This window comes from Anolis carolinensis, unplaced genomic scaffold, assembly GCF_035594765.1.
Source record: "Anolis carolinensis isolate JA03-04 unplaced genomic scaffold, rAnoCar3.1.pri scaffold_24, whole genome shotgun sequence".
In the NCBI taxonomy this organism is placed as follows: domain Eukaryota; kingdom Metazoa; phylum Chordata; class Lepidosauria; order Squamata; family Dactyloidae; genus Anolis; species Anolis carolinensis.
Genome location: NW_026943833.1, coordinates 856,253 through 875,565, shown reverse-complemented (window position 1 = coordinate 875,565; position 19,313 = coordinate 856,253).

Sequence of the window (19,313 nt, the reverse complement as noted above, 5' to 3'; positions counted from 1 at the left end):
TGTTAGTATTATTTTATTACAATATATTATTACTATTTTATTATATATTATTAGTATTATTTTATTTTTATTATATTATTTTATATATTATTATTATTATTTTCCTATATTATTATATACTAGATTATAATAAATATCGTAAAATAAATAATATATAATAATATATAATAATTATTTTAATAGATTATTTTATTATTATATATTATTATTATTACAATATTACTATTTTATTATATATTATTACTAATTCATATATTATTAGTATTATTTTATTTTTATTTTTATTATATTATTTTATATATTATTATTATTATTTTCCTATATTATTATATACTAGATAATAATAAATATCGTAAAATAAATAATATATAATAATATATAATAATTATTTTAATAGATTATTTTGTTATTATATATTATTATTATTACAATATATTATTACTATTTTATTATATATTATTAGTATTATTTTATTTTTATTATATTATTTTACATATTATTATTATTTTCCTATATTATTATATACTAGATAATAATAAATATCGTAAAATAAATAATATATAATAATATATAATAATTATTTTAATAGATTATTTTATTATTATATATTATTATTATTACAATATTACTATTTTATTATATATTATTACTAATTCATATATTATTAGTATTATTTTATTTTTATTTTTATTATATTATTTTATATATTATTATTATTTTCCTATATTATTATATACTAGATAATAAAAAATATCGTAAAATAAATAATATATAATAATATATAATAATTATTTTAATAGATTATTTTGTTATTATATATTATTACTATTTTATTATATATTATTACTAATTCATAGATTGTTAGTATTATTTTATTTTTATTATATTATTTTATATATTATTATTATTTTCCTATATTATTATATACTAGATAATAAAAAATATCGTAAAATAAATAATATATAATAATATATAATAATATTTTAATAGATTATTTTGTTATTATATATTATTATTATTACGATATATTATTACTATTTTATTATATATTATTACTAATTCATATATTGTTAGTATTATTTTATTTTTATTATATTATTTTATATATTATTATATATTCTCTATATTCTATATATTCTGTGTTGTATTCCTTCCTTCCTTTCTCTCTATTTTTTATTTTCCTTTCCTTTCTAATTTGATGCATTTGAGGCTCTTCATTAAAATGACAAAAAAAGGATCAAATATGCAAATGAAGGCATTGACAGGCGGCAATTTGCACCATCGATTCTTCCTTTGGGCTTAATGAGAAACATCGATCCGAATGCAAAACGAAGGGAAAAAAAAACCCTTCCAGGAAAAAGGAAAACAACAATGCAATAAATAAATAAATAAACAAACAAGCGGGCACAAACAAAACGCAAAAGGAATGCAAAATGCAAAACTATGGCACTATTTAAAGCGCATGCAAAAATGCAAAAACATTGCAATAAAGTGCATGCAAAATGCAAAACTTTTGCAATAAGGTGCATGTCAAATGCAAAAGCAATGCAAAATGCAAAACTATGGCACTATTTAAAGTGCATGCAAAATGCAAAACGAATGCAAAATGCAAAACTTTTGCAATAAGGTGCATTTGACATGCAAAACTATGGCACTGTTTAAAGTGCATGCCAAATGCAAAAACATTGCAATAAAGTGCATGTAAAATGCAAAAGCAATGCAAAGTGCAAAACTATTGCACTATTTAAAGTGCATGCAAAATGCAAAAACATTGCAATAAAGTGCATGTAAAATGCAAAACGAATGCAAAATGCAAAACTATTGCACTATTTAAAGTGCATGCAAGATACAAAAGAACTATTGCAACATTTAAAGTGCATGTCAAATGCAAAAGCAATGCAAAATGCAAAACTATTGCAACATTTGAATTGCATGCAAAATAAAAAAGCAATGCAAAATGCAAAACTATTGCAACATTTGAATTGCATGCAAAATGCAAAAGGAATGCAAAATGCAAAACTATGGCACTATTTAAAGTGCATGCAAAAATGCAAAAACATTGCAATAAAGTGCATGCAAAATGCAAAACGAATGCAAAATGCAAAACTTTTGCAATAAGGTGCATTTGACATGCAAAACTATGGCACTATTTAAAGTGCATGCAAAATGCAAAAACATTGCAATAAAGTGCATGCAAAATGCAAAACTTTTGCAATAAGGTGCATGTCAAATGCAAAAGCAATGCAAAATGCAAAACTATGGCACTATTTAAAGTGCATGCAAAATGCAAAACGAATGCAAAATGCAAAACTTTTGCAATAAGGTGCATTTGACATGCAAAACTATGGCACTGTTTAAAGTGCATGCCAAATGCAAAAACATTGCAATAAAGTGCATGTAAAATGCAAAAGCAATGCAAAGTGCAAAACTATTGCACTATTTAAAGTGCATGCAAAATGCAAAAACATTGCAATAAAGTGCATGTAAAATGCAAAACGAATGCAAAATGCAAAACTATTGCACTATTTAAAGTGCATGCAAGATACAAAAGAACTATTGCAACATTTAAAGTGCATGTCAAATGCAAAAGCAATGCAAAATGCAAAACTATTGCAACATTTGAATTGCATGCAAAATAAAAAAGCAATGCAAAATGCAAAACTATTGCAACATTTGAATTGCATGCAAAATGCAAAAGGAATGCAAAATGCAAAACTATGGCACTATTTAAAGTGCATGCAAAAATGCAAAAACATTGCAATAAAGTGCATGCAAAATGCAAAACGAATGCAAAATGCAAAACTTTTGCAATAAGGTGCATTTGACATGCAAAACTATGGCACTATTTAAAGTGCATGCAAAATGCAAAAACATTGCAATAAGGTGCATGTCAAATGCAAAAGCAATACAAAATGCAAAACTATGGCACTATTTAAAGCGCATGCAAAACGCAAAAACATTGCAATAAAGTGCATGCAAAATGCAAAACTTTTGCAATAAGGTGCATGTCAAATGCAAAAGCAATGCAAAATGCAAAACTATGGCACTATTTAAAGTGCATGCAAAATGCAAAAAACATTGCAATAAAGTGCATGCAAAATGCAAAACTTTTGCAATACGGTGCATGTCAAATGCAAAAGCAATGCAAAATGCAAAACTATGGCACTATTTAAAGCGCATGCAAAATGCAAAAACATTGCAATAAAGTGCATGCAAAATTCAAAAACATTGCAATAAAGTGCATGTCAAATGCAAAATAAATGCAAAATGCAAACCTATGGCACTATTTAAAGTGCATGCAAAATGCAAAACCATTGCAATAAAGTGCATGCAAAATGCAAAACGAATGCAAAATGCAAAACTTTTGCAATAAGGTAAATGCAAAATGCAAAAGGAATGCAAAATGCAAAACTATGGCACTATTTAAAGCGCATGCAAAATGCAAAAACATTGCAATAAAGTGCATGCAAAATGCAAAACTTTTGCAATAAGGTGCATGTCAAATGCAAAGCAATGCAAAATGCAAAACTATGGCACTATTTAAAGTGCATGCAAAATGCAAAAACATTGCAATAAAGTGCATGCAAAATGCAAAACGAATGCAAAATGCAAAACTTTTGCAATAAGGTGCAAAATGCAAAACTATGGCACTATTTAAAGCGCATGCAAAATGCAAAAACATTGCAATAAAGTGCATGCAAAATGCAAAACTTTTGCAATAAGGTGCATGTCAAATGCAAAGCAATGCAAAATGCAAAACTATGGCACTATTTAAAGTGCATGCAAAATGCAAAAACATTGCAATAAAGTGCATGCAAAATGCAAAACGTTTGCAATAAGGTGCATGTCAAATGCAAAAGCAATGCAAAATGCAAAACTATGGCACTATTTAAAGTGCATGCAAAATGCAAAAACATTGCAATAAAGTGCATGCAAAATGCAAAACTTTTGCAATACGGTGCATGTCAAATGCAAAAGCAATGCAAAATGCAAAACTATGGCACTATTTAAAGCGCATGCAAAATGCAAAAACATTGCAATAAAGTGCATGTCAAATGCAAAATAAATGCAAAATGCAAACCTATGGCACTATTTAAAGTGCATGCAAAATGCAAAACCATTGCAATAAAGTGCATGCAAAATGCAAAACGAATGCAAAATGCAAAACTTTTGCAATAAGGTAAATGCAAAATGCAAAAGCAATGCAAAATGCAAAACTAAGGCACTATTTAAAGCGCATGCAAAATGCAAAAACATTGCAATAAAGTGCATGCAAAATGCAAAACTTTTGCAATAAGGTGCATGTCAAATGCAAAGCAATGCAAAATGCAAAACTATGGCACTATTTAAAGTGCATGCAAAATGCAAAAACATTGCAATAAAGTGCATGCAAAATGCAAAACTTTTGCAATACGGTGCATGTCAAATGCAAAAGCAATGCAAAATGCAAAACTATGGCACTATTTAAAGCGCATGCAAAATGCAAAAACATTGCAATAAAGTGCATGCAAAATGCAAAACTTTTGCAATAAGGTGCATGTCAAATGCAAAGCAATGCAAAATGCAAAACTATGGCACTATTTAAAGTGCATGCAAAATGCAAAAACATTGCAATAAAGTGCATGCAAAATGCAAAACTTTTGCAATACGGTGCATGTCAAATGCAAAGCAATGCAAAATGCAAAACTATGGCACTATTTAAAGTGCATGCAAAATGCAAAAACATTGCAATAAAGTGCATGCAAAATGCAAAACTTTTGCAATACGGTGCATGTCAAATGCAAAAGCAATGCAAAATGCAAAACTATGGCACTATTTAAAGCGCATGCAAAATGCAAAAACATTGCAATAAAGTGCATGCAAAATGCAAAACTTTTGCAATAAGGTGCATGTCAAATGCAAAGCAATGCAAAATGCAAAACTATGGCACTATTTAAAGTGCATGCAAAATGCAAAAACATTGCAATAAAGTGCATGCAAAATGCAAAACTTTTGCAATACGGTGCATGTCAAATGCAAAAGCAATGCAAAATGCAAAACTATGGCACTATTTAAAGCGCATGCAAAATGCAAAAACATTGCAATAAAGTGCATGCAAAATGCAAAACTTTTGCAATAAGGTGCATGTCAAATGCAAAGCAATGCAAAATGCAAAACTATGGCACTATTTAAAGTGCATGCAAAATGCAAAAACATTGCAATAAAGTGCATGCAAAATGCAAAACTTTTGCAATACGGTGCATGTCAAATGCAAAAGCAATGCAAAATGCAAAACTATGGCACTATTTAAAGCGCATGCAAAATGCAAAAACATTGCAATAAAGTGCATGCAAAATTCAAAAACATTGCAATAAAGTGCATGTCAAATGCAAAATAAATGCAAAATGCAAACCTATGGCACTATTTAAAGTGCATGCAAAATGCAAAAACATTGCAATAAAGTGCATGCAAAATGCAAAACGAATGCAAAATGCAAAACTTTTGCAATAAGGTAAATGCAAAATGCAAAAGGAATGCAAAATGCAAAACTATGGCACTATTTAAAGCGCATGCAAAATGCAAAAACATTGCAATAAAGTGCATGCAAAATGCAAAACTTTTGCAATAAGGTGCATGTCAAATGCAAAGCAATGCAAAATGCAAAACTATGGCACTATTTAAAGTGCATGCGAAATGCAAAAACATTGCAATAAAGTGCATGCAAAATGCAAAACGAATGCAAAATGCAAAACTTTTGCAATAAGGTGCATTTCACATGCAAAACTATGGCACTGTTTAAAGTGCATGCCAAATGCAAAAACATTGCAATAAAGTGCATGTAAAATGCAAAATAAATGCAAAATTTAAAACTATTGCACTATTTAAAGCGCATGTAAAATGCAAAAACATTGCAATAAAGTGGATGTAAAATGCAAAACGAATGCAGAATGCAAGATGCAAAACTATTGCACTATTTGAAGTGCATGCAAGATGCAAAAGGAATGCAAAATGCAATACTATTGCAATATTTAAAGTGCACGCAAAATACAAAAGAACTATTGCAATATTTAAAGTGCATGCAATTGCAAAAGGAATGCAAAATACAAATGAACTAATGCAACATTTGAAGTGCATGCAAGATGCAAAAGGAATGCAAAATGCAGAACTATTGCAATAAAGTGCATGCAAAATGCAAAAGAAGTATTGCAATATTTAAAGTGCATGCAATTGCAAAAGGAATGCAAACTGCAAATGAACGAATGCAACATTTGAAGTGCATGCAAGATGCAAAAGGAATGCAAAATGCAGAACTATTGCAATAGTTAAAGTGCATGCAAAATGCAAAAGAAGTATTACAATATTTAAAGTGCATGCAATTGCAAAAGGAATGCAAACTGCAAATGAACGAATGCAACATTTGAAGTGCATGCAAGATGCAAAAGGAATGCAAAATGCAGAACTATTGCAATAGTTAAAGTGCATGCAAAATGCAAAAGAACTGTTGCACTATTTAAAGTGCATGCAATTGCAAAAGGAATGCTAAATGCAAATGAACTAATGCAACATTGAAGTGCATGCAAGATGCAAAAGGAATGCAAAATGCAAATGAACTAATGCAACATTGAATTGCATGCAAGATGCAAAAGGAATGCTAAATGCAAATGAACTAATGCAACATTGAAGTGCATGCAAGATGCAAAAGGAATGCAAAATGCAGGACTACTGCAATATTTAAAGTGCATGCAAAATGCAAAAACATTGCAATAAAGTGCATGTAATATGCAAAACTAATGCAAAACACAAAACTATTGCACTATTTGAAGTGCATGCAAAATGCAACAGGAATGCAAAATGCAAATGAACAAATTCAACATTTAAAGTGAATGCAAAATGCAAAACTATTGCAAGATGCAAAAGAACAAATGCAACGTTTGAATTGCATGCAAAATGCAAAACTATTGCACTATTTAAAGTATTTAAAATATAATAATTCTAAATAATGATATTATAAATATAAGGTATTCCCATGACAAATTGTGTCTTTGTATATTTATATATATATATATATAAATCGGCTGCTCTATGTCAATGGGTGAAGGGCTCTATTTCCTTCCCGATAATTAAATATTGATTTTTTTCTCTCTCTCTCTCGTCGTTTCCAGAAATTATCCTGTCGAAATAAATAGAAAGAAATAGAAAGAAGGATAGAGAGCGAAAAATATATTATATTATTATATTATATTATTACATTATTATTATTATCATTACATTAGAAAGAAAGAAAGAGAATCCGAGGACTTTCACATTATTATTATTATTATATCAGTCATTATTATTATTATTATTATTATTATTTTATTCCAATATTATATTTTTATTTATATTATATCCCACTAATAATAATCAGCTATTATTATTATTATTATTATTATTATTATTATTATTTTTATTATATATCAGCTATTATTGTTATTATATTTTATTATTTTATATTATTGCACTACATTATTTTTATTATTAATAATATCAGCCATTATTCTATATTATGATAATATTATTCTTATTTTATTCCAATATTATATTACTATATTCCATTAATAATGATATCAGTCATTATTATTATTATTATTATTATTTTATTCCAATATTATATTTTTATTTATATTATATCCCACTAATAATAATCAGCTATTATTATTATTATTATTATTATTATTATTATTATAATATATCAGCTATTATTATTATTATATTTTATTATTTTATATTATTGCACTACATTATTTTTATTAATAATAATATCAGCCATTATTCTATATTATGATAATATTATTCTTATTTTATTCCAATATTATATTACTATATTCCATTAATAATGATATCAGTCATTATTATTATTATTATTATTATTATTATTTTATTCCAATATTATATTTTTATTTATATTATATCCCACTAATAATAATCAGCTATTATTATTATTATTATTATTATTATTATTATTATTATTCTATATCTGCTATTATTATTATATTTTATTATTTTATATTATTGCACTACATTATTTTTATTAATAATAATATCAGCCATTATTCTATATTATGATAATATTATTCTTATTTTATTCCAATATTATATTACTATATTCCATTAATAATGATATCAGTCATTATTATTATTATTATTATTATTATTATTATTATTATATTATTACATTATTATTATTATCATTATATTATTGTATTATTATATTATAATATTATTTCATCAGATTACTACATTATATATTATTATCACATTATTATTATCATTATATAATTTTATTATATTATATTATTTTATCAAATTACTAAATTATATATTATTATTATATTATATTTATTATTGTATTATTATATTATATTATAAAATTATTTTATCAAATTACTAAATTATATTTATTATTGTATTATTATATTATATTATAATATTATTTTATCAAATTACTATATTATATATTATTATTATATTTTATTATGTTTATTACTATATTATTATATTATATTATAATATTATTGTATCAGATTACTATATTATATATTATTATTATATTATATTATTATCATCATTATATTATATTATAACATTATTTTATTATATATCTATATTATATGTTATTATATTTTATTTTATATTTTATGATATCATTATTATCATTATATTATTGTATTATTATATTATTTTATCATTTTACTATATTATATATTATTATATTTTATTATATTATTATATTTTATTTCATTATTATGACCATATATGGTTAGAATATTTTGATATTATTATTATCATAACATTTTATATTATATACTATACTAAAATATTATTATTATCATTACATTAGATATTATATTGTATTATATTATATTATCATTATATTTCATTACATATAATTATTATAATATATTATTATATTTTATTATATTTGGATATTATTATCATTATTTTTGTCTTATAATTTTTGTTATATTTTATTATTATCCTCGTATTACTGTATTATTATTATATTTTATTTTATTATCATTTTGATATTTTCTTTACATTGAATTATATATTATTATCACCTTTATTATTGATATATTTTATATTATTATATTATTACATTATCATTAACATCCTATCATATTATAATTATATAATATATTACATAATATTATATTGTATAATAATATATTATATATATTGTATATTTTATATTATATATTGTATATTATTATTTTTTATTATCATCATATAATTACAGCATATATTATTATAATTTATTATTATATATTATATATTATATATATTATTATATTATTATTATATATTATATATTACATGATTATATATTATATTAATAGGGATATTATATTGCTATTTTTATTATATGGGTTATATTATTGTATAATACAATAATATATTATATTATGTTATAATATTATTATATTATGTTATTAATAATATTATTGTAATATAATTAATATAATATATATTATATTACACTATATTGTATCACTGAATAATATAATATATACATTATTTTCTCATGTTACTATATTATATATTATTATTATATTATTATCATCATAATATTATATTATGTATTATTATATTATAATATTATTTTCTCATGTTACTATATTATATATTATTATCATTATCATTATATTATGTATTATTATATTATAATATTATTTTCTCATGTTACTATATTATATATTATTATTATCATTATATTATTATTATATTATAAAATTATTTTCTCATGTTACTATATTATATATTATTATTATATTATCATTATCATTATATTATGTATTATTATATTATAATATTATTTTCTCATGTTACTATATTATATATTATTATATTATTATTATTATCATTATATTATTGTATTATGCTTTTGACACGAAATATTACATTATGTTATAATATTATTATATTATGTTATTAATAATATTATTGTAATATAATTAATATAATATATATTATATTACACTATATTGTATCACTGAATAATACAATAATATATTACATTATGTTATAATATTATTATATTATGTTATTAATAATATTATTGTAATATAATTAATATAATATATATTATATTACACTATATTGTATCACTGAATAATACAATAATATATTACATTATGTTATAATATTATTATATTATGTTATTAATAATATTATTGTAATATAATTAATATAATATATATTATATTACACTATATTGTATCACTGAATAATACAATAATATATTACATTATGTTATAATATTATTATATTATATTATTAATAATATTTTAATTAATATTTAATTAATATTATATTGTATAATAACATAATATAAAAATCATTTCTATTTTATAGTATATATTATAATATATATTAATAATATATTAAATTAATATTAAATTAATGTTAAATTAATATTATTATATTATATTGTATTATAACAATATAATATAATATAATAATATTATTATATTATATTATATTATATTATATTATATTATATTATATTATATTATATTATATTATATTATATTATATTATATTATATCATATTAGCTTTGGTCGCAATGCCATCCTTGGGATCTTTCCTTGCATAAAATTTGCATAAATGAATAATTAATGAAGCCACCTGTCTGTCCAAAATTTTGCCAATATTTTCCATCTGGGTATATATATATTTTTTTATTTTTCCTTCATTTTTTTCTGAATTTTTAAAATCATTATTTTTTTTTTGCCGCAGCTGCTGCTTTTTTCACACTTTGCCAATTTGCATATTAATCCCTCGCATATTAATGAGGAGAGGAAATAAAATAACAACAACAATGACGGAAAAATAAAATGAATTAATAAAATATATAATATAAAATATATTAATATAATAATGTAATAATATAGTAATATAATTACTATATCAATATAATATAATATAATATAATACAATATAATATAATATAATATAATATAATATATATTAACATTATAATTTATTATATTATATCATATATATTATATTTCAAATATTTTTGTGAATATTTCTACGAATATTTCTGTGAATATTTCTACGAATATAAAATATATTAATATAATAATGTAATAATACAGTAATATAATTACTATATCAATATAATATAATATAATATAATATATATTAACATTATAATTCATTATATTATTTCAAAGATTTCAGTGAATATTTTCATGAATTTCTGCAAACATTTTTGTGAATATTTCTGCATACAATTTTATAAATATTTCAAAGATTTCTGTGAATATTTTTGTGAATATTTCTGCAAACATTTTTGTGAATATTTCTGCATACAATTTTACGAATATTATTTCAAATATTTCTGTGAGTATTTTTGTGAATATTTCTGCAAATGTTTTTGTGAATATTTCTATGAATATTTTGCGAATATTTCTGCATAAAATTTTGTGAATATTTTTGTGAATATTTCTGCATACAAATTTACGAATATTATTTCAAATATTTCTGTGAATATTTTCATGAATATTTCTGCATACAATTTTATTAATATTATTTCAAAGATTTCAGTGTATATTTTCATGAATATTTTTGAAAACCTTTTTGTGAATGTTTATACGAATATTCTGCAAACATTTTGTGAATATTATTGTGAATATTTCTGCAAACATTTTTGTGAATATTTCTGCCTACAATTTTACGAATATTATTTCAGAGATTTCAGTGAATATTTTCATGAATATTTTCGAAAACTTTTTTGTGAATGTTTATACGAATATTTCTGCATACAATTTTACGAATATTATTTCAAATATTTCTGTGAATATTTTCATGAACATTTCTGCATACAATTTTGTGAATATTATTTCAAATATTTCTGCGAATATTTCTGTGAATATTTCTGCAAATGTTTTTGTGAATGTTTATACGAATAATTTTGTGAGTATTTCTGCATACAATTTTACGAATATTATTTCAATTATTTCTGCGAATATTTCTGCAAACATTTTTGTGAATATTTTCGTGAATATTTCTGCCTACAATTTTACAAATATTATTTCAAATTGTGAATATTTTCGTGAATATTTTTGCAAATGTTTTTGTGAATATTTCTATGAATATTTTCATGAATATGTATTTCTGCATACAATTTTACAAATATTATTTCAAATATTTCTGTGAATATTTCTACGACTATTTCGTGAATATTTTATATATTTTAGTGATTATTTTTGGAGAATTTTCTGGGAGAGCAGTTCCTTCCTCGGCCTCTTTTTCTGCCTCGTCTTTGTCTCTTTTTCCTCCTTTTTCTCAGAGCAAAGGAATGCAGAAAGTCTCACGTTTCTTCTTTTTTTAGGAAAGAAAAACAAGGAACGAGGGAAGGAGGCCTCTCGCTCTCATTCCAAAGACATGATTCATGGAAAGAACGAAAGAAAGAAAGAAAGAAAGAAAGAAATAGAAAGAAAGAGAATCCTAGGATGTTCACCTTATTATTATTATTATTATTATTATTATTATTATTATTATTATATTCATATATTATTATTATTATTATTATTATTATTCACGAAAATCTTCTCAAAATATTCACTGAAATCTCTGAAATAATATTTGTAAAATTGTGTGCAGAAATATTCACCGGAAATATTCACAAAAATATTCACAGAAATATTTGAAATAATATTCGTAAAATTGTGTGCAGAAATATTCATGAAAATATTCACAGAAATATTCACAGAAATATTTGAAATAATATTCATTAAATTGTATGCAGAAATATCCACAAAAATCTTCGTAGAAGTATTCACGAAAATATTCACGAAAATCTTCTCAAAATATTCACTGAAATCTCTGAAATAATATTCGTAAAATTGTGTGCAGAAATACTCACCGGAAATATTCACGAAAATATTCACAGAAATATTTGAAATAATATTCGTAAAATTGTATGCAGAAATATTCACAAAAAATATTCGTATAAACATCCACAAAAAAGTTTTCGAAAATATTCATGAAAATATTCACTGAAATCTCTGAAATACCTCACAACCTCTGAGGATGCCTGCCATAGATGTGGGCGAAACGTCAGGAGAGAATGCTTCTGGAACATGGCCACACAGCCCGAAAGACATACAACAACTCTCTGAAATAATATTTGTAAAATTGTGTGCAGAGATATTCACCGGAAATATTCACGAAAATATTCACAGAAATATTTGAAATAATATTCATATTATTATTACTATATTCCGTTTTATTTTTATTATTATTATTATTATTATTATTATTATTATTATTATTATTATTATATGCCATTATTCTATATTATTATATTATATTATATTATATTATATTATATTATTATTATTTCTATCATCATCATTATTATATTTTATTATTATATTATTATTACTATATTCTGTTATATTATTATTATTATTATTATTATATGCCATTATTCTATATTATTATATTATATTATTTTATATTATTATTATTTCTATCATCATCATCATTATTATATTTTATTATTATATTATTATTACTATATTCCGTTATATTATTATTATTATCCATTATTATTACTATTAATATTATTATATATATTATAAATAATATTATTATTATTTTCCTATGTAAGACAATGGGATTGGTCAGTCTAGATTACCTCTAAGGGTCCCTCCATTTATTTAATAGGGAATTTCTTTATATTATTATTATTTCTATCATCATCATTATTATATTTTATTATTATATTATTATTACTATATTCCATTATTATTATTATTATTATTATTATTATTATTATTATTATTATTATATGCCATTATTCTATATTATTATATTATATTATTTTATATTATTATTATTTCTATCATCATCATTATTGTATTTCATTATTATATTATTATTACTATATTCCGTTATATTATTATTATTATTATTATTATTATTATTATTATTATTATTATTATATGCCATTATTCTATATTATTATATTATATTATTTTATATTATTATTATTTCTATCATCATCATTATTATATTTTATTATTATATTATTATTACTATATTCCGTTATATTATTATTATTATTATTTTATGCCATTATTCTATATTATTATATTATATTATTTTATATAATTATTATTTCTATCATCATCATCATTATTATATTTTATTATTATATTATTATTACTATATTCCGTTATATTATTATTATTATTATCCATTATTATTACTATTATTATTATAATATATATTATAAATAATATTATATTATTATTATTTTCCTATGTAAGAGAATGGGGAGGTCAGTCTAGATGACCTCTAAGGGTCCCTCCATTTATTTAATAGGGAATTTCTTTCTTTTCTTTCTTTCTTTCGAGGGAGGCCCTTAAGAAAATATGAACATCTGGATATATATATATATATATATATATATATATATATATATATATATATATATAGTAATCACTGAGGAATTTGTGGAATATGACCTTTCTTCTTCTTAAAATTAAAAAAATAGAGCGAGGCCCCTTTAAGAAAAACAAGATCCAGATGGAAGTAATATATATATATATATATATATATATATATATATATATATATATATATAGAAAGAAAGAGAATTATATATAGAGAGGGACCATTAAAGGTCATCTAGACTGACTCCCAATAATACTATAAAGAAATATAATCATGTAACAATAACAATAATAATTAAATTAAATTAAATATAATATTAATAATGGAATATAATGAAATAATATAATAACAACGAAACATAATGTAATAACAAAAATAATAGCAATGAAATATAATAACAATATAGCAATAACCATAAAATGAAATATAATAATAATACAATTAAATATAATATTCATAATGTAATATAATAATAATGAAATATAAAAATAATATAATGAAATAATATAATATTATATTATATTATTTCATTATTTTTATATTTCATTATTATAACAATGAGGTATAATGTAATAACAATAATAATGAATAATAATAACAATGAAATCTAATAATAATAATAATAATAATAATAATAATAATAATATAACAATAACCATAAAATGGAATATAATAATAATAATAATAATAATATATTGAATTGTAATAATAATAAAATATAATAATAATAATAATAATAATAATAATAATAATAATAATAATAATAATAATAATAATGGAATAATAATATAATGATATAACAATGAAATATAATGTAATAACAATAATAATATAGAAAACAAATTAATGAAATAATAATAATAATATAATGAAATATAAAAATAGAATAGAATAGAATAACAATGAAATATAATGTAATAATAATAATAATAATGAAATAATATAATAGAATAACAATGAAATATAATGTAATAACAATAATGATAATGAAATATCATAATAAAACCATAACCATAATAATGAAGTATAACAATAATATAATGAAATATAATAATAGAATCAAATAGAATAATGAAATATAATGTAATAACAATAACAATAATGTTGAAATAATAGTAATAATAATAATAATAATAATAATAATAATAATAATAATAATAATAATAATATATAACAACAACAATAATAATGTGATGGGTCCCAAGGGCCACCAATAGCTCTCAATGGCTCTCCATGACCACCCATGGCCCTCAATGGTCATCAATGGTCATCAATAGTCTTTAATGGTCACCCATGGCTCCCAATGATCATCAATGGCCATCAATGGTCCCTCATGGCCCTCAATGGTCATCAATGGCCATCAACGGTCCCTCATGGCCCTCAATGGTCATCAATGGTCATCAATGGTCCCTCATGGCCCTCAATGGTCATCAATGGCCATCAACGGTCATCAATGGTCATCAACGGTCACCCATGGCTCCCAATGATCATCAATGGTCATCAGTGGTCATCAATGGTCTTTAATGGTCATCAATGGCCATCAATGGCCATCAATGGTCATCAATGGTCACCCATGGCTCCCAATGATCATCAATGGTCATCAATGGTCCCTCATGGCCCTCAATGGTCATCAATGGCCATCAACGGTCCCTCATGGCCCTCAATGGTCATCAATGGTCATCAATGGTCCCTCATGGCCCTCAATGGTCATCAATGGTCATCAATGGTCCCTCATGGCCCTCAATGGTCATCAATGGCCATCAACGGTCATCAATGGTCATCAACGGTCACCCATGGCTCCCAATGATCATCAATGGTCATCAGTGGTCATCAATGGTCATCAATGGTCTTTAATGGTCATCAATGGCCATCAATGGCCATCAATGGTCATCAATGGTCACCCATGGCTCCCAATGATCATCAATGGCCATCAATGGTCATCAATGGTCATCAATGGTCTTTAATGGTCATCAATGGCCATCAATGGCCATCAATGGTCATCAATGGTCACCCATGGCTCCCAATGATCATCAATGGCCATCAATGGTCATCAATGGTCATCTATGGTCCCCCATGGCCCTCAATGGTCATCAATGGCCATCAACGGTCATCAATGGTCATCTATGGTCCCCCATGGCCCTCAATGGTCATCAATGGCCATCAATGGTCATCAACGGTCACCCATGGCTCCCAATGATCATCAATGGTCATCAGTGGTCATCAATGGTCATCAATGGTCTTTAATGGTCATCAATGGCCATCAATGGCCATCAACGGTCAGCCATGGCCCTCAATGGTCATCAATGGCCATCAACGGTCATCAACGGTCATCAACGGTTACCCATGACTCCCAATGATCATCAGTGGTCATCAATGGTCACCAATGGCCCTCAATGGTCATCAATGGTCATAAATGGTCATCAACGGTCATCAACGGTCACCCATGGCTCCCAATGATCATCAATGGCCATCAATGATCATCAATGGTCATCTATGGTCCCCCATGGCCTTCAATGGCCGTCAATGGCTTCCAATGTCTATCAATGGCCCTCAGTGCTTAATGGCCATCAATACCCAATATCTCAGCGGCTTTCAAGGTTCCTCAAGGCCTCCCAATGGCTCCCAATGGTCACCCATGGCCCTCAATGGTCATCAATGGTCATCAATGGTCACCCATGGCCCTCAATGGCCGTCAATGGCTTCCAATGTCTATCAATGGCCCTCAGTGCTTAATGGCCATCAATACCCAATATCTCAGCGGCTTTCAAGGTTCCTCAAGGCCTCCCAATGGCTCCCAATGGTCACCCATGGCCCTCAATGGTCATCAATGGTCATCAATGGTCACCCATGGCCCTCAATGGTCATCAATGGTCATCAATGGTCATAAATGGTCATCAATGGCCATCAATGGTCATCAATGGTCACCCATGGCTCCCAATGGTCATCAATGGCCATCAACAGTCATCAACGGTCATCAACGGTTACCCATGACTCCCAATGATCATCAGTGGTCATCAATGGTCACCAATGGCCCTCAATGGTCATCAATGGTCATAAATGGTCATCAACGGTCATCAACGGTCACCCATGGCTCCCAATGATCATCAATGGCCATCAATGATCATCAATGGTCATCTATGGTCCCCCATGGCCTTCAATGGCCGTCAATGGCTTCCAATGTCTATCAATGGCCCTCAGTGCTTAATGGCCATCAATACCCAATATCTCAGCGGCTTTCAAGGTTCCTCAAGGCCTCCCAATGGCTCCCAATGGTCACCCATGGCCCTCAATGGTCATCAATGGTCATCAATGGTCACCCATGGCCCTCAATGGCCGTCAATGGCTTCCAATGTCTATCAATGGCCCTCAGTGCTTAATGGCCATCAATACCCAATATCTCAGCGGCTTTCAAGGTTCCTCAAGGCCTCCCAATGGCTCCCAATGGTCACCCATGGCCCTCAATGGTCATCAATGGTCATCAATGGTCACCCATGGCCCTCAATGGTCATCAATGGTCATCAATGGTCACCCATGGCCCTCAATGGCCGTCAATGGCTTCCAATGTCTATCAATGGCCCTCAGTGCTTAATGGCCATCAATACCCAATATCTCAGCGGCTTTCAAGGTTCCTCAAGGCCTCCCAATGGCTCCCAGTGGTCACCCATGGCCCTCAATGGTCATCAATGGTCATCAATGGTCACCCATGGCCCTCAATGGCCGTCAATGGCTTCCAATGTCTATCAATGGCCCTCAGTGCTTAATGGCCATCAATACCCAATATCTCAGCGGCTTTCAAGGTTCCTCAAGGCCTCCCAATGGCTCTCAATGGTCACCCATGACTCCCAATGGCCACCCATGGCTCTCAATGATCCTCAAAGCTGAATGGCCATCAATACCCAATATCTCAGCGGCTTTCAAGGTTCCTCAAGGCCTCCCAATGGCTCTCAATGGTCACCCATGGCTCCCAATGATTATCAATGGTCATCAATGGTCATCAATGGTCATCTATGGTCCCCCATGGCCCTCAATGGTCATCAATGGCCATCAACGGTCATCAACGGTCATCAACGGTCACCCATGGCTCCCAATGATCATCAATGGTCATCAATGGTCACCCATGGCCCTCAATGGTCATCAATGGTCATCAATGGTCATAAATGGTCATCAATGGCCATCAATGGTCATCAATGGTCACCCATGGCTCCCAATGATCATCAATGGCCATCAATGGTCATCTATGGTCCCCCATGGCCCTCAATGGTCATCCATGGCCATCAACGGTCATCAACGGTCACCCATGGCTCCCAATGATCATCAATGGTCATCAATGGTCACCCATGGCCCTCAATGGCCCTCAATGGCTATCAATGGCCCTCAGTGCTTAATGGCCATCAATACCCAATATCTCAGCGGCTTTCAAGGTTCCTCAAGGCCTCCCAATGGCTCCCAATGGTCACCCATGACTCCCAATGGCCACCCATGGCTCTCAATGATCCTCGAAGCTGAACGGCCCTCAATACCCAATATCTCAATGGCTTTCAAGGTTTCTCAAGGCCTCCCAATGGCTTCCAATGGCCACCAATGGACCTCAATGGCCCTCTCAATGTCCCTCAATGGCCACTCATGGTTCCCAATGGCTCTCAATGGTCCCCAAGGCCTCTCAGTGTCTCCCAGTGGCCCCCAATGGCTCCCAATAGTCACTAATGGCCCTCAATGTCCCTCAATGTCACTCAATGGCTCTCAATGGCTGCCCATGGCTCCCAATGGTCACCAATGGCCCTCAGTGGCCACCCATGGCTCTCGATGGCCCCCAATGACTCTCAATGGCCACCCATGGCTACCAATGGTCACCAATGGCCTTCAATGCTCAATGGCCATCATT